The following is a 24,149-nucleotide window of genomic DNA, read 5'->3' as shown; positions in this document are numbered from 1 at the left end:
GTTTTCCCGAATCTTAGCCTAAATTGAAATATTCACAATTGTTTGAAAATTAAAAAATGTCAGCCAAAATAAAGACATTTTTAAAGAAATGTTATTTTTTAGTTACCAAAATTTAACATATTTATATGATGAAGTATTTTGACGATTTCTTTAGCTTTGTGTCATTGATGAACAAAAAAATCCAAGTATTTCTGGTTTTGAAGGTATTATATACATGTACACATTTTTTTTAATTTTGATTTTATTTTGGTAGTGCATATTTTCATGACTTTTATCATCTTAATCCATTCAAGAAGTATAAATTGTGATTTTCACTTTAAATTTTATTACAGAACATTTCCATTCTCTCTCGTATGTATCATATTGCTCATGCTATTAAAGGGATAATAAAGCTCAAATCAATACAATTTTTGGTGACAAAAAACATTACATTTGTTTGTCCTTCCGTATAACAATAACAAAAATTAACAATTTTAAGGTTACAACACATAACTTATTCCGATATATTATAGTTTTACGTGTGAGTAAAACCTCCAACAAAAATAAAAGCCAAAGCCGGTTTACGTTATCAACTACCGTCGTTAGTTCCGAAGATGCTCCGTAGTGCGTGCGCTGCTGATAACGACGATTACTGAATGTCTGCAAGCATGGGCACCGATGCAGAAAATGTGAGGGTTTTTTAAAGTTTTTTGAATTAAACATTGTATTAAAACATATGTTATGTAATTAGACAATATATGTGATACAATAAACATTCAATGAAGCGGTAAATAAAATTCAATTGCTTAGAAAACAGGTCTTGTGTTTCTCAGCCTTCAAAAGGGCCCAAAACGGGGAAACTTTAATAACACACGATACGGTAATTTGACCACACGTACCTGAAGTTTTATCAATCAGTCGCTCAATAATCCAAATATAAAAAAAATATACATACTCTCTCTCTCTCTCTCTCTCTCTCTCTCTCTCTCTCTCTATATATATATATATACAAGTGTATTAAAATATAGAGATGATGTAGATTGTTTAATATTTGGCTTACTGTTGAGCGTTTGGTTGATATAAATTCAGTTGCCTGTGATTTGTCATACATTATTAATGCATTACCTGACTCATTGTTTATGGCGAAATATTTGAATATATATATTGTATAACTCAGTCTGTATGAACAAGTGAATTGATAAATGGAATGGAAGCATATTAAAACAACATATTTTTGTAGAGATGACAGGACACTAGCCCCTAAGGCCTATTTTTTTTTTGGGGGGGGGGGGGGGTAAACTAACATTATAGTATTGATATCCCATAAAAATGCTATCTAATATTTTAATCCAGTTGACTCATTATTATGCCTATATCAGATATAACAATGACATGGATGTTGCAGATTTCTGAAGAGGAACATATTAGATGTGATGTAGATAGATGTAGATAGAGTGGTACGGGGGCAAGGCGTCGGTGGTCAAAGAAGAGTAAGGAGAGCAAGTTGCATGACCAGAGGTAGAGGGTTGATAACGCGTCGAAGTCCTGGACGTGGTGGACGAGATCAGACCCCCAACAGAGCTGAAATAGCAACTGCCAGAATAGAAAGATCCAAAGAATTGAAAGCAAGGTATTTATAATAATGACACCAGTGTAAGTAAATCAACAAATTCTCGGAATCATACAAAGAGATGATTGCGGGTTCATTTGCAGGAGCGCATTAATAACCTTCCTGAAGAAAGTGTGCGAGAGCTGCTCTTTGATGTCACCAAAAAGTATCCAGCTTTAGTAATTAATATTCTTGAGGCAGGAATCAGGACTAGGGTACATCAAGGATATCACACATCGCCCGACCAGGGAGGCCCAACCTGGTGTTCCTGCAGGAATTGCAGAGAAATGCCAACCGAAGCAAAACAGTTATGCTGTGGACAATTGCCAGAAAACTGCTTCTCCAGGATCCGAGTAAGTTGCTTCTCAATATTACATGTGTAATGTATTGTGCACAAGATACTTAATTATTCAGTCAAATTTTAGTCTCAACATTTAATAATCCTTGATATTTACCAATTCTTAAGCTGATCAGTTTCAATTATGCTTTTTAAGATTTTGACCTTGTAGTTTAGATGAGTTGATCCTTCATGTTGCCGGAACATATCGACAGAATGTCCTGGCAGTTCCAAATGACAACGACTGGAACAGGGATAACTGTCATACTGCCTACAGGCAATACATTCTCTGGTAGCATTGCCGACTTGGTGCTTGGAATCGTCGAGCGATTCCAAGCTGTTGTGTGTGGAGGATTAGAGATACTTTTCTTGATTCTTGTGAACAATATTCATGGTTTGTGCATGACAGACTAGCATATCATTCCCTACCAACTCCAGACTTTTAAAATATCAATCCACTGATATTTATATATGAAAATACATGTAGATCAATTAGATATTATAACACACATCTTTTCAAATTTAACAGTCTGTTATTTAATTTTTTTTTTCTGCTTTTGTTCAAACATACACGTACATGGATTCATTTATTTGAAGTGACATATACAGTACAATACTCAGTATAGCATGATTACTGTAACAGTCCGCTAATATATACAGGTAACTATACTGTATCTATAAGTATAATGGAAAGGACTATTGGTTTGTAAGAATTTGTATCTAATCCTCTTGCATGCATTATATTTTATACAACAAGATATCTGTGATCCAATGCTCACTAGTAATACCCCCGCTCTACTGTGAATATGCAAAATAAGCAAAGTCGACATTTAACAGGAACCTGACATCCGATTGGTACAAAATTAGATCCCAGCGTATGGCATTCCTAAAACAAATAGTGAGTTAAAATTTCAAGCATCTGAGATTAATAGTTGCTGAGAAATCTTACAACATCTCAATTCAAATTGTAAACCCAAAAAACTAAAAAAAGGAAATAGGTAATAAAACAATTATTTATTGCTTGAACAGTCAATATACCAGAATTGTTTTCCTTGGTGCAGGGAACAGAGTATAAGAGAGCAGTTTTAATCGAGTTTCCATTGTTTTTAACTTTAATTCATTTCCTTCTCACGGTCTGCTTTATCATATCAAAATCAGAGACAAGGATGTAAATGAACAAAGTGATGTAATTATCAAATAAAATGTATAACAAAACACACCTGTTTTTGCTTTAGCCTTTCTAAATTAATGTACTTCCTTTTCACGATCTGCTTCATCAGATTAAATGTTAGAGAAACGGATAAAGCCAATTTAACAGCTTTGTGTTAAATGGAGAATTGTATAACATTAAGCACCTGTTTGATGTTTGTCAATACTAGATAAAGCTCTGTTGAGTGAATTTATTATATTCCATGGTTTTATAAAAACAAGCCATGAGAACTATAATATTGATAGGAACACATACAGACAACATTGAAAAGTAGTGTTTTAAGACAGACAAAGACGCAGAAATAGATACACGATTATTTCAAATTTCTTGTACATTGATATATAAGATGACTGTCTTAATGATAATGTTTTTAGATTGTTGCGTAATCTTAGTATTAGTATTAGTAATTAAGAAAAAAAAATATGTTTCTAAAAAACACTGAACATTAAAACTACTAATATTCATACATGTAATTAGTCGTAATGCATGTGCCATACATCTCATCTCATAATCAAGGATTTTTTCAATGATGACAGGATAGCATAACCGAATTTTAACGTTCATCTTGTAATGAATTTTTTTTTGTACATTTAGAAAAATATCAACTACGACAAAACATATGATTGTTCCTGTAAAAGTGTACGACTGGAATCTCTATCTTAAATGGAAACAAATTTAAATGATTTTACTTTCAAATAAAATAAAAAGTTCTACATTCAATGTTTATTTTTTAAAATCAAACTGTTTAATATGTCTCATAATAAAATAAAAAATAAAATTCGGCGTGCCGAATGATCTATGCAAATGTTTATATGCTTACATAAACAGAAAATGGCTCATAAATAGATTCATTTGTATATAATAAACACGATTTGTTACTTCGGGAAATTACATGTAACCTAGATTCCATATGCTACCTCAACGCCCCTATGATGGGTGTCATTACGTCGAATAAGATCAAACATGATGCTTTGACCCGTTGACTGTATTGGGACACGGTAATTTGCCAATGTTTCCTTAAGTCGTATTTCCTTGTGTAGTTGAATTCAGCAACAAGGATCACATTCTGTGAGAAATGAAATCAAATGGTGTTGAACGTACAAAATATATATATGCAGGCAAAGGTATGACATGCATTAAACAACGAAAGACTTTTTTACATGTGGCAGATAAGCGGCAGATACTGCAGTAAATAACTGATAGCGTGTTTGCTGTTAATCATTCTTTATCACAATTCGTGATGGTCTTGGCAGAAGCATGACTCAAAAGTAGCAGATTTTTCTTACTAGTTGTACCTAATCACGCAGCACAGTTAAGGCTGTCAATAAACTCCGTTCAGACAAAAAGTACGGGAAATGTGCATTATGACACCACAGTATATAACAAACCTCGAAAGTGTTATTAATCTATTCCTTAGCAAAATTAACTTATACTGATCTTTTAATTGAAAACGACAAATGCTATTACTTACAATGTTGATGTCCGTTTTATCGTACACACTGAAAAATAAGCGAGATGTCGTTCTCGCTTTACTACAAAATATGACGTCATATGCTTCAAAATGACGTTAAGTTAAATCATTGAAGGCTATCATGCAGTTTTATAGCATAAATGTCACAGATCAACGGAAAAGTATAAATTAATATTTTGTTTAAAATCATTATTAGTAGAATGCTACCTATATACTTTTATTTTCATTTTGTTAAAAGTATGCATCATATAAAGAAGCCACTTCGGTTTTGTATAAAATATCGTATATGACTAAAAAAATCACTTAATTGCAAGGGCATACACTTACCTGATCCTGACAAACGTTTACATGTGAATTTGAAATATGCTATGTAACTTAAAAATTTCTACGATTCTTGTAAAATCTTACAAAATGATCATTTTTTTTTAATTTTTAAAACCCTGTGACCTTCAAAATTATTCAACATATTTATTATAGCGAGCGCTGCGCGCCGGCGAGCGAACTGAGCTCTAAGAACCAGTGTGCGCGGGAAAAAGAACGAGCTAAACCTACAGTTCATGAAATAATTTTTTTGTCTACGTCCCATAATGCTCTCTAATGTTTTCACCCGTGGTGCTATGCCAAAAATGGCCGACTTTTAACTCGTAATTTACGGTGACTTACAGTTTGGAGACACGTTTTGAGTACCGCATATGCTTTGGCGAGACTCAAAAGATTTGTTACATGCTTCCATACCTCCGTATTTAGTCGAGAAACGTACACAAAGACGAACAAAGTCATGGATGACAGTGCACTCGCGCTATATTTCCCGCGATACATTTAGAGGTGGATCAAACATCTGTAATGAGTGTACTGGCTATTTCAGTATAGACTGCGATACCTGCATCATTGACATATGATTTGTTTTTATTTTTTTTAATATAGAGTTTATGTATATATACATTTTTAAGCTAATTGTACATGCATGTACAGTAGGCAGGTAAGTATATGAGTAGGGAGGAAATAAACAATAGGACTTTTTGAACTAAATAAAAAGGAATAGATGAAAAACAAACAGTTAAAAAATGTATGTAGATATGGCATATAGTCAGACCATCAAATTTAAAAGTGTGAAATTACACACCAACAAACAGGAACCGGGCTCTCTCTCTCTCTCTCTCTCTCTCTCTCTCTCTCTCTCTCTCTCTCTCTCTCTCTCTCTCTCTCTCTCTCTCTGGGTAGGGGGTTGCGTTGTATGTGAGAGAGTCGACTCTATATCATATGTGCCGTACGAGTTAACAACGGGGGTTCAAATTTTTATTTATTAACTCGGTCGTCAATTTTAATTAGCTAATTAACTTAATCAGGCGTGAAGTTGGCAGTCGATTGATTACTTCATAGCGATCGGCGACAGTATCAACACCTTTAAGAATGTGATCAAATGATGTGTATAATGTAGCTGTTCTTTTTCATAGTTTCTTAAGTAGTTTAGTAGTAGCTTTAGATTTTGTTTTCTTTGTTTTTTACTTATATAATTTATTTTTTGGTCCTGAAGAAGGGATGGGTTGTCCCGAAAATTTGACAATTTCTATTGTTCGTGTCGTTAGCCATTTTTAGTGCTTTATATATATATATATATATATATATATATATATATATATATATATATATATATATATATATATATATATATATATACATATATATATATATATATATATATATATATATATATATATATATATATATATATATATATATATATATATAAGAAAAAAATTGCATTTGAGTGACTGCTATTGATTTTAAAAAGGACATGCCAGTTGAACTAAAGTATACGTGTTTTCATCACACAAATTTGCCGATATTTTTATTGACCGCCTTAACTCTACTGCGCAGTGATACATTGTGTATCCCTTCTTACTTTAATACATTACCATCCCACGATCAGCTCTATCATGTCAAATATTAAACAAAGAGATGTAACCAACCAACAAATTTTATGTGATAAGGAACAATGTAAAACATCGTTCTTTGTTGTTTGCCAGCTTAAAAAAAGCTGCTCGTTAAAAAACGCCAACTATAGGAATTTATTTTGAAACATTTTATAAAGGTCTTCCGTTCCAACGGAAGACCTTTCTATTATTGTGCTGGTTAAGATTATTCTTATTTTTCTTTTTAGGGTCTTCTGTTTCCAACGGAAGACCCTCTTGTTAATCTATTGTTTCTTTTCTTTATTATTATTTTTTTCTGACTTTTTTCGAACGGTATTTCTCGTGAACTACTCGACCGATTTGCATGAAATTTACAGGACAGACAGACAGACAATCACATCATGCACATCAAACATAAATCAGCTATGTATATTTTACTTATAGTAATAATTGTAATAGATATTGGGTTCCTAATTTCTATATATTAGCTAATATAAATGCTACTACAGCAAATCACAAACTGCTTTCCAGTCTCTTTCATATTCTAAATATTTGCAGTTTTTTTAATAGCATAGATTTCTAAATGAAGAATATGTCGGCAATTATAATACAGCAACTTAGAAAGTCATTTATTTTTTATAGGTTTGAATTTACAGGAAAACATGTGTTGTTTCACAATAGTTAACAATACGTTCTGAAATCTGTATAATTTATTATTGTTGTATTTACCAAAAGGTATGCTTATTTTATCAAAAACAAAATAAACATTATATTTTGTTAAAAACAGCTCTTCATTTCTATACCATATATCCTTATCTTCAGGGCATACCGAAATAAATGTTCTATTGTTTCAATGTTTAATTTATAAAGGCTACAAAGAGGAGATTCCTTAAGCTTAATTTGATAGAGATAATTATATGTAAGAACAATTCCATGTTATATTTGATATTGCATCCATTGGAGTTTAGATTCAAGAGTAACTTTCAAATATATTTTCCCAGTCCAATTCATTCATATCATATCCAATTTATTACCGAGGTAACTTGCTTTTTCTCTTCTCTAGTAAGTAAATTGTATGGATCTGTACATCCTTTTTTACTTTTGTAAAACACTTTTAGTAGCATTGGTATATATGGCTGAATGTTTTGTTATACTTGTGTCATATTACATGTCCCTATATATTCAAAAATTGCGTTCCTGAGTCCTACATATTCTACATTATCAGAACTTATTACCGTATTAAGCTAGAGTCTAAATTTAGAAGCTATAACATAAATCAACTTCAGAAATCCTTTCTTTGCTTATATAAAATAAAAAAGAAATAATGAGTTCTCACAACTATGTTTGAAAACCTGTAAACTCTAAATAAAAGCTCACCTAACCCATAAACCATGTGTGAATCGCAACCATTTAAATTAACATTCCTATATCTTTCTATACCCTCTAAAAACAATTCATATTGGGACGGGTTATATGAAACACCGTCTGACAGTCCGTCACTCTGTCCGTGCAGTCGTTTCCGATTTATCTATTTCTTATGGAGAAATATTGGAAGGTTTTACACTAAACATAAATATTGCTTATGACCATAGGGTATAGCATGAGTTTAGCCCAAGTTCATTTGGTTACGTTCAAGGTTACTGGAAGGAAAAGTACCAAATTCGTGACTGGTCTGTATATTTCTCTTGGTAAACGTTGGAAGTTCTGATTTCATACAAAAATTGTTTATGACCTAAGAATATGTCTTGATCTCTATGTACTTTAGCCATCAATTGTTTGAGAACGTATATATTATGTGGCTGGTGTAGTAAAGACTGAAATTTTGACTTACCTATCACTAGTTTTCAGGCGACACTCGCATGGATTTTAAAACTATATCAAAATATAAAGGTCAATATAAAGACATTACATATTCATGTACATGTAACAATGATCAAAAACCCGTGGTAAAACTTTTTTCTATTCTGAGATAAGTTTTTGACAGGGTAATAAGAAAACTGTTAATAAGAAAGGTGTCCAAGTAGCGTAGTGGACAAAGCACTCTCTTGTCACCGCTGCGAACCCAGTTCGATCCCCGTGATCGACAGTGGTTGTATGTAATAGGGTATGGCGGTCGCCCGCTTAGACACGTGGGTTCTCTCCTGGTACTCCGGCTTCTTCCCACATCAATGACCCCCTCGAGTTTTTAGAAAGCTGTTATTGTTGTTTTTATTCATTTTATTCTATCATACAATTTCTTTTGAGATACTTAAAACAATATCGTATTAAAATGTATTTAATGTTCATTGTAATTCACAGTGTAATATATCTTTAAAAATTGTTATAAAACAAAGTTTATTGAAGCATAATAGGTTTTGCATTGGATTACTGATTCATGGTATTACAAAGATATATGGGTTCAAAAGGCATAGTAAATAACTTACATAGGCCATATATTTAAACAAATATTTGCTTCTTTTTTCAAAAAGACAAGACTGATCTGATTACGCTTTTTGAATACTTTATACAGACGGATATTTAATGGTTTCATATGCTATAATTTTATAAGTTTAAAAGCAAAAGGATTTGAAAAGTAATCAGAATACTCAATGTCATATTACGAATATGATATCTTAACAAGGACTATGGTAATCAGCGGATTGAGATAGTCATCATGGATCATTGACTCAACATAGATTTATTAGAGTTTATTCTAAGATTTTGAGGTTTCATATCGCATTAAGTTGTACAAGTCGGGTATATTTCAGCAATTTTTCATTCTGATACAAATATGAAGTTCAAGTTCAGATTACATATAAACTATTATAGACACAGACCCCTTCCTCCATCCTCTCTTTCTCTCTCTCTCTATCACTTTCTCTCTCTCTCTTTCTGTCTCTCTGGAAGTTGAATACTTATTTTGCATTAACGTTAACTAGTTCAATACTTTTTCTCTAGAATTTTCAAACGAAATTCTTTTGTTTTGCATTATATAAATGTACTATTTGTCTTATTATAGAATATCCCTGATGTTGGCAAGTTTAAGTTTTTTAATAGATTGCTTAGATATTCTTTTTTCTGGTGAAAAGATTTGAAAGATATCTAAATTCCATACTGATAATATGTTTTGGCTCTATTGATAATATACTAAACATTTGTATCCTGTAATTATTTCCTGTATCAAAGTGTCTACGAAATAGGAATACCGGTCAGTTATTCTACGTCGTACTTGAATGTTAACTCCAGTCTATGTATTTGCTTATAACTATGTTATTGGTGTTTTCTTTGATGGGGCTATTGGCGATTTCAAAGGCGTATGGTAAGATTACATACATATAATATCATATAACTTTGCAATGATATTAGACAATAGTTTTGTTTTTGTTTTATTTTTATATTTCAATATTTTCTATTAAGATATAGTATTCGATTTATCTTTAATACTTCTCAACAATGTGTTTCATATCCTTAGAACATTTATATGTATTCAACATTCAAAATGGATGATCTGTGTACACGATATAACTGTCACATATAATTTATATAGAAATTATGTTTATGTGTATTAAGAATATGTATGCTTTTCTGTAAATCTCGTTTAATGATTTGCAATTATTTAATTAAAAAAGGACCGATACAAAAAAGAAACAGTGTATTTGCCTCTGTTTGAGAAAAAAAAATCAAAATGTTAATTATATTTATACCATATCTGATGTTATTATATGTGCACTATATAGTTCGTTGAGTTTGTTGACAGTTAACGTTGCCCTCAACAAACCAGCATACCTGCAGTATCCATTGATACCGGGTGACGACAGATATGACGTCAGTAACGCTGTAGACGGACGTAAATCTGACCTGAGATGGGGCGGTGGTCAATGTGCTGTATCAAAGTATAAACAAACCGCCACCTTGTGGGTGAACCTGACTAGCATCCACAGGATACATCACATCACTATCTACTTCAGGACGGAAAATAACGGTATAGTCACAGTCATTATGCATCTTGGAAATGACAGCCTCTGTGGTATAAATTGTCACCATGCATTTACGTTTTTAATTTACATGATAACATTGCGGTTTTATAAGATTTCTAAATCTTTATATAATTTCCCTGTTAGTTTGAAAGATGCAATACCGAAAACAATGCTGTTGGTTTCAGTGTAATAGAAACTGGAGAAAATAAAACTGTGTCAAGGGCTGCGATGAACAGTAACAAAAACATATGATCAAACACATTTACATCTTTTAAATGAAAATTACAAATTAAAGAGAAGAAATAGACATTGAATTCAAGAGTTTACTTAGTTCACTTTATAGATATGTCTGTTCATGTTTTTAAATGAGATAATATGCCAGGAGTTTTTTTAGGTAAGGTTTGCAGTTACATGGAGATTACCCACATATTTGCATTCTGAAATGGATTGAAATATTAATTCAGAAACCCCAGATTACACATATATTACGATAAGTTTTTACTGAAACCTGTGGATTTTGAAAGGTTTTGATACAGGTGTTTTTGTCACATTATAATTGTCCATTTTTCCCTATTGTTTCATTTTATTTTTATATAGTTCATTAGTGATTACTGTGGAATCATTAAAATTCGTTGGGGCCAATTTTCGAGGATTGCTTAAATTTTAAAGGTTCATGGGTAGGTTATTTTGTGTATTCTCTTATATCTACAAAAAGAAAGATGACTTTATAGCCCTGATTTATTGATTCGGCGAGGATGTTAATTCGTGGATGAGAGGAACCCACGAATTCCACGAAAATTGAGCCAACACGAAATATAATGATTCCACAGTAATAGTAATGAATCATGAAATTATTTTCGAAAATTTTACTTATAATAGCAACATACAAAATGTAAATATTTTTTCACGAATTTTTTTATATTTCCTTAAAACGACAGTTTGATCACCATGCACTTCGTACTGCATGTACGTCTGTAGTTATAAAACGCGTCCGACAAAATCATTTAAAGTTTATAACATACTTAAGTATTGTGAACAGAATGGTATGTAGCTTTAGTTAAATACCTTAAAACTTTAAGCCAAAAACCTGACCGTGCGGTTCTGAATATCAATTGACGATTTTGTCAATCCTCCATTAATGAAAACACATCAAAGCATTATGAAATAACGAAAATGTTCAATGCTATCAAAATTATACGACAACAGATCGCGCAAAATTAAAGCAAAGAAGACTTGCCTCTCATCTTAAACCGCAATTTATCGAATCATAGCGGGTAGACAACATAGAAATCAAACGATAGTCTTCGTGATAACCTTTTTTACAGATTGTACTTAGGCATACTTTAATCCCCTGAATGCAGATTAACACAAACAATCTCCAACATATATTCAAAACTACCATGGTTACCAGATACAATTACTATATGTAAATATATGATTCTTACAATCACGATATACTTCTTGACGTGTTTTAGAGTGACACTTGAATGGTCAGATAAGAGTTTTACCTTCTGTTAATAACATTGTTTTTCTTTTCCCGTATTACATGTATGAGCGACAATTAGGTATGTGTTATTCTTCAAAATTATCTCTATAGCGCAAACACTTGGTGTTTGTTTTAACAAACCAATGATTTCCAATATAAGATATTGTGTTAAAGAAGGCGCTAGCACGATAAAGAAACCTTCCTATGTACAGCTCCTCTAAATCACATGAAGTGTTTTCATGATCATATATTAAAGGGATTAAAAATATCAGTCTAACTTGAGAAATGTTTCATGTCATCTATCCACCACGATTATCAATATTATTATATTTACTGGTGTACCTTAAGGTTTTTTTTGCGGTACAAGAGTAATTTGTTAAACAAGAAGGCGCTATGCGCCTTTTCATGTTCTTTACTGTTTGGATTTTACGCGCTTAGCTTTTAAGAGAGGGCTCAGACAGCCATTTTCGCCACAAACTCTCTCATGCAATATATTGCACTGACTGAATTCCCATTTGTAAGCAAGGTCGCATCGCTATGACATAAAAACGAGTCAAGTTTGAAACAAGGAAGTTCTAAATATTCAAATATTAATATTATTATTTTTTCCTGACAACTCTTTCTAACGGCACTCATATACTATAGCTGCTGAACATTTTATATTACTCTTGATATATAATCGTTGTCCAGTACTTTTAATTCACATTAGTATACAATTAGTGTTGTTAAAGATACCAGTTAAAATCTTCAAAATACGGTATCATAATTTTGTTTATATATAGAAATGGTTTAATAATATGTATCTATTTTTTTCTCAGAGAATTCTCAGAGTTTAGCCGCCACCATTGAATTTGATATTATAATAAATGATAGTGGTGTTGTTATTTTAAACGACAAATATATGAAACTTGCATATGTATTCACTGTAAGTGTGCGTTAAAAAATTAGCTATTTTAGTTGATACGTGCATGGAGAATGTGTAAAATGTTGCGCCTGTAGTGCAGTTGATATTTAGCAATGTTTTAGTTGATATTGTAAAAAAGAATCATATTAACTTGTTTTTCACTAAATCGATAACGTCTTGAACAGATTTTTGGTTTCGGGAGTACATAACAGCGGATTTGCTTGGATTCTCCGTGTATGTCTCCAACACCACGGATAGATTACAGGGAACGTTGTGTTTCAAGGACAACAACTTCACAAAATACACACTACCTTCTGTCTTCACAACAAACTGTTCTGTTCATGGACAATATGTCATCTACTACAACGAGAGACTACCAGGAGCTGTCTACCCTGGCGGGTATTATTGGTCTGTTGCCATTCAACTTTGTGAAGTAGAAGTGTATGGTAAGCGGTTTTTTTTTTATTCCAATAACCTTTGAAAATTGTTTCATGTGTGGTAACATATCTACATTTTTTTTCAAAATATAGAACAATTAAACAGTGTGCAGACCTTGTGGATAAAATCATTAAAGTTACAGTGTTGTTGATTGAAATCAATCTATCAAGTTTTATCTAGTCCTTCAAAATGTCTATCTTAACTTCTGAATGTTTGTCTCCCTCCCTTAAAAAAAACAAAACAGTAATTTATTTTGAGTAGCAATTTCTTTGGATTATCCGTGTATGTTTCCAATACCACGGAAAGATCACAGGGGATGTTGTGTTTCAAGGACAATAATTTCACAATATACACAATACCTTCTGTCTTTACAACAAACTGTATAGTTCACTGAAAATATGTCATCCACTACAACGAGAGACAACCTGGATTTGTCTACCCTGGCGGTTAGTATAGTAATGTATGGAGTGACCTATGTGAAGTAGTGGTGTATGGTTAGTGATCTTTATAACTTAAACAACCTTTGACAAATGACGCAATAAGTCAAATCATTGAAGCTAATCATGCAGATTTTTAGCGAATAGAAATAAATGTTGTAGATTTACAGAAAATTATAAATGAATATTTTGTTCAACATTATTATTAGTAGAATACTACCTATATAGTCATATTTTCAATTTGTTAAATTATGCATCGTATAATAATGCAATCCCAGTTTTGTATAAAATATCCTAAATCTTAAAGCAAGGTACCTCAATTCAATTGCAAAAGCACTTATCTGATCATGAAAAACTTTTACATGTGAATTTGAAATATGCTTTGTAAATAAAAATATCTGAGATCGTTGTAAAATCTTACAAATTAATTATTTTTTAATGAAATTGACACTGTGATCTTCAAAGTTGGTCAACAAATACATTATAAATAATGGTTTCTAGTAACAAATATTATTGTCTAAAAATGTTAGCAACATTTTTTAAAATAAACGATATAACGTCAAGTTATTTTATAACTCAGCTAATACATCTGCTTGTACCATACGATTGCCATATCGCGTGACCACTATGAACATAAAATATTGTGCTGTAGTAATATCAGAAATATATTGCATTTGAGCGATCATTATTAATTTTAAAAAGGAAATGTCCGTTAAACTGAAGTACAGATGTTTTCAGCACAAAAATTCGCTGATATTTTTTTGGCCGCATTAACTGTACTGCATATACTCCTATACTTCTTCTTCGTGTAACCAAAACGAATGATATATAGTACAGGTTGATGACCATTGCGAGAGATATTGTTTAACTCATTTACTATTTCTTTAAAGTCGTCCAGCAACATGGTTTTGGGTGTCTAACTGTTTTGCAATAAATGTTGCAATATTGCAATTATTGTATGTTTTTGGTAAAGTTGGAAATTGTCTTTATGGACTTTCGTGCATACCGCTACACAAAGTCCCGTAAATGAACGCCTCTTTCATCTTTTTTTTCATCAAGAATAGAATTGAATATACTCAAAACAAGATCAAATATGTAATAAATAACATTTCATGTACAGGATGTCCAGTAACAGGGTTTTACGGATCTAACTGTTCCATTCCCTGTCCAGACGTCAACTGTCAGTACTGTCACATAGAGACGGGCACCTGTCAGGGATGTAAACCTGGGTATCAAGGACATCACTGTGAATTATGTAAGAAATAGGTTCAATAAAACAGCATTATTAACAACACGACAAAGCTTTAATATAAAACTTTGGAAAATTTGTTTTATTCTGACGCAATCATACAAAACATCTATACATGTAGGTATGTACTATTTTATTAATTGTATGTAATGAAAGTTCATATACATGTGTGTACTTATGATTAAAATAAAACCAAAAACATTTAAATCCTTTATTTTAGAACCAATTCGACTCCAAATAAAAAAAAAATACTAAGGCCAAAAAAAAATTAATGATTTGTTTCTCAGGCACCGCCGCATCAGTAAAATCATCGCCGCATCAAACTTTTTTATCGTTATTTTTCCGGATTTTTCATATCTTATCAATATCGGTTTTCTCTATTATAAAATCAATGTAAACAAACGCTCAGAATAAAGGCTTGTCTCTGTCAGTAAAAACGTTATTTTATCTGACACATCTACCCAGTGACCAACCTAGGGGGCTACTTGGGCTAAATACATGTTTATGTAAATAGAAGTACTTGCTTTGTTGTCGGTAACATCGCCAGAATTTCCTCAGAAAGAGAGGTTGAAGTTGCCCTGTAGTCTGAGTTACGATCGTGAAAGTTAACCCCAAAAGCAATAAAATGATGATCATCTAATTCAAAATCCTGTTGAGATTGATAACAAGCGACTGTCTTATTTTTAGAGGTTATAAATACGGTTGATGCATTCTCATAATGTGCACTGAAAATTACAACCGATGTTTATAACTTTAGGTGCTGATATTACAATTATAGTTGGTAACTTGTAATTATTAATAACTCTTTCAAGTTTGTGCTAAAATAATCTTAAAACCGTTTGACTACAGTTATCTTTAAAATAAAACAGATCCAACTATATGACGGTTGTAATTTGGTCAAAGCCCGGTTGGACTAATACCTCCAAAATACACTGAAATACATTGACTGATATTATCTGTCATTTAGCCAACACAATTACGAACCATATCATCTACAAAATGTATGAATACACCTAATAAATTAAATTTTAAAAAATGGATGTTTTTAATTTTTTTAGGAGTTGTTTTATTTTTAATTGACTCGCTTTTAATCCAATTCAAATTAAGGTTGAATCTGTATATTCTATACATGTATTATCATTAGCATTATGCCATTGTCAAATTTCTGATTTCTTAAATTTCTCCCTATTTTTCTGTGAGGGAGAATTTCAGAAGTGAAGTCTTCCTAAACTAAGTTTGCTCTAGGTTGGTCCCTGTTAACACTACCACTGAAATTTCTCTGTTATCTTAAGAAATTGAAGCCTCTGTGATATTGCCAAGTAGCAGGAATAAAGGACAATTGTATTGTTTGAGAATTTTATGATGACTAATTTACTTTTTCTTGATTTCTGTCCTCAAGGCATTATATAAATAAATTTTTATATGGCAAATTCAACTAGTGAAATGCCATAGAAATTCCCCTATTTCAGTTCAGACTTGTGTTGTTACTGTGGAGGGGAAAGATGGGCCGCAAAATGAAGCAGGGGCACAAACCATTTGTCATGTTTGTTCAATTGCAAAAACTCAACCTTTGAAAAGGAAACAGAAACAGCTAAAAAGAACAAATTAAAACAAATATTTAAACATTGCCAATGTATCAGCTTGATGAATATCTGCTGATGAGTACACAAATAAATAAAATATGGGTTAACATCATTGTAAATTTTGTCTTGAAAAAAACAAACAAAAAAAAACTGCCTGCCTCATCAAAATTTCAAAATTTTGGCCCGAGAAAATAATGATTAATTTTTTTTTTTGGCCTAATAAGTTCCTGTTTTGACTTTTAAAAGTTTCGTAAATGTTTAAAAAAGTATTGTTAGTGTGCAATTTGGTAAAATTTTCTACAACAAATGTGTAACGAACAAGCAATAGCAAATTTACAGCTATTGAGAATATGTATTATGTCCCAGTTTAGTCCTTACATAAACCCAACGAAAGTTGCCGTATATGACGAACACGACTATGAAGATTTAAACGAAGTAAATGCAAGACCTCGCTGATCAAATTTTATCGCATTTTTTTATTATTGTAACGAGTATTGTGCATTGCATATTTTACAAAAGAAACATGAAATTTTAAGATTTGTTGACTGCTGCAATGTTTAAAAAATAGAGTGTTCACGGCCTTACCTGAAGAAAAAAAAGTCACTTATTTGGGTGTTTTAGTTTCAAGTCTTGTTTTTACCTGTAGTTCCCCACGGTACAATTCATCTAAACATAGAGGTGTTTACAATTATAGGTCGATAATCGTCAGAATCCAAACGTTCTCGCCAATGGACTGCTAAAATATAACAAAACTGTTCGGGAAATATAATTTATTTTTATTGTTTCTAATCTTGATTTGTAAGAGGCTTATTTGGTTGTATGTTATCGTACAGTGGTAGCAATCTTATTGTTGACAAACGACACGCATGATTCTGATGCACGCACGATCAAGCACGATACACGAACAATCATGCATGATACACGGACAATCAAGAACTTATTGAATTTTCACAATACACGAACGATAACGATAAATCACAGAAACGAATAATTCTACACAATTTAACATGCAAAATCAAAATTAATCTTTAATATTATAATTATGAAAAAGCGTAGTGAAGATAAAAATAAGTTTATTTCCTTGTTTTGCCAATGAATTTTATATTTGTGAATAATGGTCCTATCGATTATAAAACGTACGACAGTTTGAAATACTGTCATCTTACCGTTTCAGAACGAATTCACTGTGAAATTTCTTATAAATTCGTTATTGAAATTTAACGAATAACGGCTATAATAACGAATGTGTTTTGCTCTATAATTTAATACGTTATATGCCGGTATTATTATTCAACGGAGATTTTTTTTATATAACAAACATTACATATTTTTTAGTACTGTATATTGGATGTATTTTAGGAAGTTTTAAAAAACAAAACCAGTAGTCACTTCCTTTTATGAGTCGAGTATTATACAATGTTGCGGCAAACATGTACACATTTGTATTTTTTTTAATTTCAAAAATCAAATTGTCTAATTATACTTAGCTAACCAAGTTTGTAACTCCAAGAACAGTATTTCTTCTTTTATAAAGAACTACGCAGCCCTCGAATTGGTGGGTTTTTTGGCATAATATTAGAATGCTGACTGTGAATTCGTCTACAAAGGTCATCTGGTTTTTCAACCGATAACAAACGTGACAGACGATAAGAAAAGTGTAGTTCTTTGTGCAGCATTATTAAGCTGTTGCGACCCGTAATATGCCTAGTTATTATGCTCATGCTTGCACTTACAGAAAAAAAAAATCATATTTGTCTTAATCAGATACAGCTGTTTTATTGTGTAAAAATCACATTTTTTTGTATTTTTACTAGCATGTCCACGTGGTTATTTTGGAAATAAATGTACTGAAAAATGCAATGTCACGTGTGCAACAATATGAATAATATGAATAACAATATGAATGGCGTTTGCGACTCTGGATGCATCCCTGGCTGGAGAGGTTATCACTGCAACAAAGGTAGCGTTCATAATATTTAAAGTTAAGAGCGGAATTATTTCAGGCAGACTATATTTACAACAATATCTAAAATGACTTTAACACTGATTCATAGAAAAATGATGATGACGAAATTTAGGTTTTGTAGCATTAAGGTAGTCCATCCATACCTAAGGAGAATTTAACAGTTTTGATTGGTCTATACTACATCAAACAATATTCGTAAGCTATTATGAGACTGTCATAAACCAAACTCCGGTGTATGTATGTAGTGAACTAAATGAGCTTTTGCTCTTCAATTTTTTTTTTAAATTGTCTGCCCTTCAGGACAATTTTCAAATATAACTTTTTGAAAATATGTATTGTAAACAATATTTTTTTTAGCATATTCGAAGAAAAGTAGGCTTTTGCAACTTTTTACCAAGAAAAATGTAAGAAAATTGCTTATACTAAAGAAATATATTAAAATGCATCTCTTCGATAGACATTTTTATTTAATAAACTCATAAAAAATCGCAATAAGAGGTTAGTGATCAAACTTGCAATCTATTAGATATGAAAAAATAGTTATGAATGGACTACCGAAATGAGAACAGGGGTAGTCTAGTAAAGCCAATGCATTCTTTTAAAGTGTTCATTTTAGGACACGATGGTTGTTTATTGATTTGGTTTATGGAAAAGTTGTAAATTGTATTTAAAAAATAGCTTAAAACTTAGGTTTTTGTTTGTTTTGTTTGGCTAATATATGTAGATAAAACATTCAACACACTGCTTACCAAATATTTTTTTTTTTTTATAATTATGAACATGAGACACAGCACTGTAATGTACATGTGTTAATTATATTAAAGAATGTGACAGAGGATCGTATGGTATTGGATGTAATGAAACATGTGGACACTGTCGTGATGTAAGCCAATGTTCCCATATCAATTGGACATGCTTAACTGGATGTGAAGCTGGTTTTAAAGGTGACGTATGTAAAACAGATAAGGAAAAGATACAGGTACAGGCAGAGGAACAAATCCTTTGATTTTTTTTAATCACCTAGTTATTTGATTCTTACATGTAATAAAGGCATGACAACATCTAACTGTTACACAGAGAAGTGCATTAATTTTAAGGTATTATTATAATATTAAGTTGGAGTCATTCCATATCATTTCATTTCAAAGATTGTGACAGTGGTTCAAACGGCGTTGACTGCAACGAAATGTGTGGAAACTGTCTCAGTAAAAGTCAATGTTCTAATATCAATGGAACATGCTTCACTGAATGCAATGCTGGCTACGAGGGGGACTTGTGTAAAACAGGTGAGTAGAAAGTTATCAGGACAAATAGTTAGATATGCAGCAGGTAGTTAGGAGAGTGATGATAACTTATTGAAAATACAGAGATGTATAACATGAATTAAATTTGCCATAAGTATTATAACATATTTACTAAGCTACTTTAAAACCAAAATAAACAGAGAAGTAAATTTTCGTTCATATCTATAGAAATGATATAACAAATTCAAAGTGAATTGAGAAAAAAAGTAATATAAAAAAATAATTAATAAACACATGACTTGTAAATAATCAGGTGCCAACAGAATAATCGTTTACATATGAACTTGAGGAATCGGTTATTTTCGATCAAATTATATTGTTTCTAAACCAAACCAAGTGCCATTGTAAAAGGATATTCATAATTTGTTTAATTGTAACCTATGATTTATTTTTACTCAAAAAAAAAATCAAACAAACAAAAAATCATAAAACAAAAGAAAACAAACTGATGTCAACTTAATGTAAGAATTAGACTAAAACGCATAATAGTGACTTTTTTGCAATTTTACGAGAGAAAATGACGTTCACTAACGTTAATGTTTAGGTTTGTTATGGTTGTAAGACTTTACTGATGCAAGTCAATGCAATTTTTGATACTGCATTTACCTGTGCTAAACAGCAACAACTGTTTGGCATTCGTTGTATCTATAATCGTTTTAGAATGCAATAGAGGATCTTATGGATATGAATGCAATGAAACATGCGGCCACTGTAGAAACAAAAGCTATTGCTTTCCGATTAATGGTACTTGCTTAACTGGATGTGATGTTGGCTATGAAGGAGCCTTATGTAAAACACGTGAGTAGGCAATTTTGAGGCATATAATTCAATTAACAGAGGTGTTCTTTTGTTGCAACATTTTCAGATCTTATTATCAGTATAAAAAAATTACAATATTAAAGCAAAAATACTATATATATATATATATATATATATATATATATATATATATATATATATATATATATATGTATATATATATATATATATATATATATATATATATATATATATATATATATATAAATATATATATATATATTTTTTTTGTGTGGACATATAGTTCATATATAGAAATGCATATTTTAATTTCTAATTACGGTTTGAAACAACGGTGCATACTAGACACAAGTGAGTAGAATAAAAAGTGATTACATCATTATAAATTCTTTGAGTAAAGAAAAAATAGTGTATGCATTATATGTGTTTCTTTAGTTTGAAAGTACAACATTTGATATGAGAAAAAATTAAAGAAAAGGCAAAGTTATGTTTAATTTACTATTTTTTTCTATATCTGTATGTTTAAGGGTGATTTAACTATAGCAGTATTTTTTTATTATTGCGTCAAAATATTCATGACCTATTTTTTGATCGAAGTGCCAAATTATAAAGTTTGCTTGTATTTAACATTAATTGGATGTTCTTGAAATGATGTTTTACCCTGCTAGTTTGAATGTATTAAGCATAAAAATAGGTTAATTTAATATACTCCTAAAATTGTTATGCGCCATAAAAGTATTTCAAACGACAAATTTAATAAAATGACAGCGAATTTTTACGCGCGTTAATCAAGAAACCTAGCAAAAACATGAAAACGGAGGCTTGAGAAAAACTGAAATAACAAGGCAAGGTAAGTTTTTATTAAAGTATTGCAATTTCAAGTGTTGCTTTTAGTAAACTGTAAGAACAATTAATCAGTGAAAAAATGTTATGCAAATTTGTTACAGCAGTCTATCATGTCGTTGTCAGTCTAGCTAAAAAGTAAAAGGTGTATACTACCAACATCTAACAAAGTTTTACAACTACAGACATTCTTAGATTATTTGCAAAATTGTAATCAAATATGTTTATGTTTCAGGATTTAAGTAATTAAAGAATTTCACTGATTTATTCAATTAACTTTTACTCAGATGTTTATTTTAAATCTATTTTCATTTAAATATTTAATTAAGATATACCTTTATTTTTAAATGCTGATATTTTTTGAAAAACTATTCATATGTGTAATAAAAGTATGTTTAATAGTTTACACATGAAAGTTGAAATTGAATTACAGCCATAAACGGACTCTAAAAGACATGCAAAGAGTATAATGCACCATATGTTATATAAGTCATTGCGTCGGCTGTAATGCTATTTAAGCAAGTCAATGCAAGCTTTCAATATCATCGTTTTTATGTCAAGCTATCAGAGCATAATATCAGATTTGTTTTTCGGCAAAAAATGTCTATGTTGAAATCTCTGAAAAGTAAAAGTTAACATCTTTCACACCGTAAATAGTTTAAATTATGAACTTAAAATGTACTTTGAAATTGAACGATGCTTCTAACATTATAAATCACCTTTCCAAAGTTGATTATCAAAACAAGGGAGATTGAATATTTTCTAATTGTTCTTTTTATTTGCATACAAAACATTATGTTTTTAATGGTGGACAAAAAACAACGTACAATGCAACATAAAACAAATTTTAACTCAAATAACAGTTAGCAATGGAGGATGTAAAGCATGATAGAATAATATGTCTAAATCAAACAATATTACTCTACCACTTTAGAATTACTCAGCATATCTTGATGTTTAATGTATAATACACGAAAAAGAGCGATGCTGTTTAATTATGAATAATTATTCATTTACTTATTATATATCAAATAATACCTATGAATTTACCAATTGATCCCATGACCAAAGTTTGGCATAACTCATTAGTATGTATAAGATTTTTAAAAAAGTTTGACTCGCAGAAAATGTACAATAATAATGTATGAAAAACGATATTACATGTTTCAGCAATACATTGCCACAAAAGGATGTGTTAAATAACTTCCTCATATTTGATTTGCTTTAGGAGAGAAAGCACTTAATATTATATAATGAAACCATCGAAAATGACAAAGGTAAATAACGCCAGAAAAAAACAAACGTATTTTATATGAATTTCTTAACAGAGTACAATTGATTGACAGCTTCTAAAATAATGCAAACGGAACACAAATGATTTGTATCATCTCGAGTTTGCCTTAAAATAAATTCGACATTTCTTTTACAACAACACTTATCCTTTGTTAAATAATATTGATTCTAATTGTTTCGGTCGAGTACGTGTTTTGTTTCTAATGCTTTGATTATTTTTTTTTTCGTTAAAAAGCTTAAAGTTTTTTATTGTTGGTCTAAAATTGGCGATACTTGATTTCAATGTTTAGTAATTCAAACAAACTGGGATAATCAAGATACTTAATACTGGTTTCCCATCCTTACATCCTTAATAAATTGTTTTCTGTATGTAAGCTATTTGTATACATTTTTGTAAAAAAAATAAAAAAAAAAGTAGGTAAAAGAACGTTAAATTTTGAAGAAAAAAAATGACGATTTCTGCTTTGATTCCTGAATAAAAGTTGATTGATGAATGCATGCATGCATTTAACGTTTAACAAAGAGCATGCTGATTGTGTTATTGTTTAATGTGTTTCATTGCTGTTATTCAGGAGTGCCGCTTTTTAAACTATCAGTCGACGTTTGGTAAAGGGAAAAATAATTCAGTAAAAAATATTTCGTATGGAAATTGCCCTGTTCAGCATTTTTATACGACTTTTCTTTAACTCGACGAAGATTGAGATGTTTGTTGCCGTGTGCAGTTGTTAAAGGTAAGCCTATTTTAAAGCAAACGTGAGTAATTGTGAATGTCTACATGTGACTATGTTAAACGTTCTTTATGAATACACTAATAATTTTCCTTTTTTGTCGCTTAAGTTATCTTTTATGAGTTCGAATGTATACAAGGCAGGAAGTTTAAATTTCTATCGACCAGTTTGTCTGCTTCATGTTAACGGAAAGATACACTCAAAGACACTTTTGCACACTCTAATCATAATGTCTTCTTCCGTGACTTCCCTGACATGCTGTGATACGTGCATTCCACGTTACTGTTTGCATTTAGTGCTGTTCCTAAAATGAAAGTTTGTTACTACCAAAAGAGATTTCAGGAAAACCAAATTAAGTACATTGTAAAGTATATCGTAATTAAGCTGTAAGCTAGTAATACAGAGCGTAAAGATTACTATTGTTTTTTTTTTTTTTTTTTTTTTTTTTTCCTTATTGGTGCCTTTTATCAGAAAGATAAAAAAATAAAGATCAGAGTCAAAAACACATATCTTAATTTCATACGTGTGATGTATACTACCCATGTAATGAACATTTGCTTTATCAAACGGTTGGTGCTTTATCAAATACTTCTGATCAGCACTATTTTAGACACAGCCTCTCGCGTCAATGCTTGAGTGACCTTGTTTTTGAAGATTTCCCTT

General features: G+C 31.0%; 1 long non-coding RNA gene and 1 pseudogene across 1 annotated transcript; both read left to right on the top strand.

The window, feature by feature from the left end:
• The first annotated feature begins 1,179 nt into the window (after positions 1–1,179).
• Positions 1,180–3,053, top strand: LOC128172533 (uncharacterized). Its single transcript, XR_008242300.1, has 3 exons — positions 1,180–1,609; positions 1,693–1,941; positions 2,098–3,053. It is a non-coding gene; the product is annotated as an uncharacterized LOC128172533 (long non-coding RNA).
• A 6,643-nt stretch (positions 3,054–9,696) lies between these two features.
• LOC128172421 (multiple epidermal growth factor-like domains protein 11) lies at positions 9,697–20,743 on the top strand (annotated as a pseudogene).
• Positions 20,744–24,149: the final 3,406 nt, after the last annotated feature.

This window comes from Crassostrea angulata, chromosome 2 (assembly GCF_025612915.1).
Source record: "Crassostrea angulata isolate pt1a10 chromosome 2, ASM2561291v2, whole genome shotgun sequence".
Lineage (NCBI taxonomy): Eukaryota > Metazoa > Mollusca > Bivalvia > Ostreida > Ostreidae > Magallana > Magallana angulata.
Note: the sequence above shows the minus strand (reverse complement) of the source record. Positions and strands in the feature narration are given on the sequence as shown.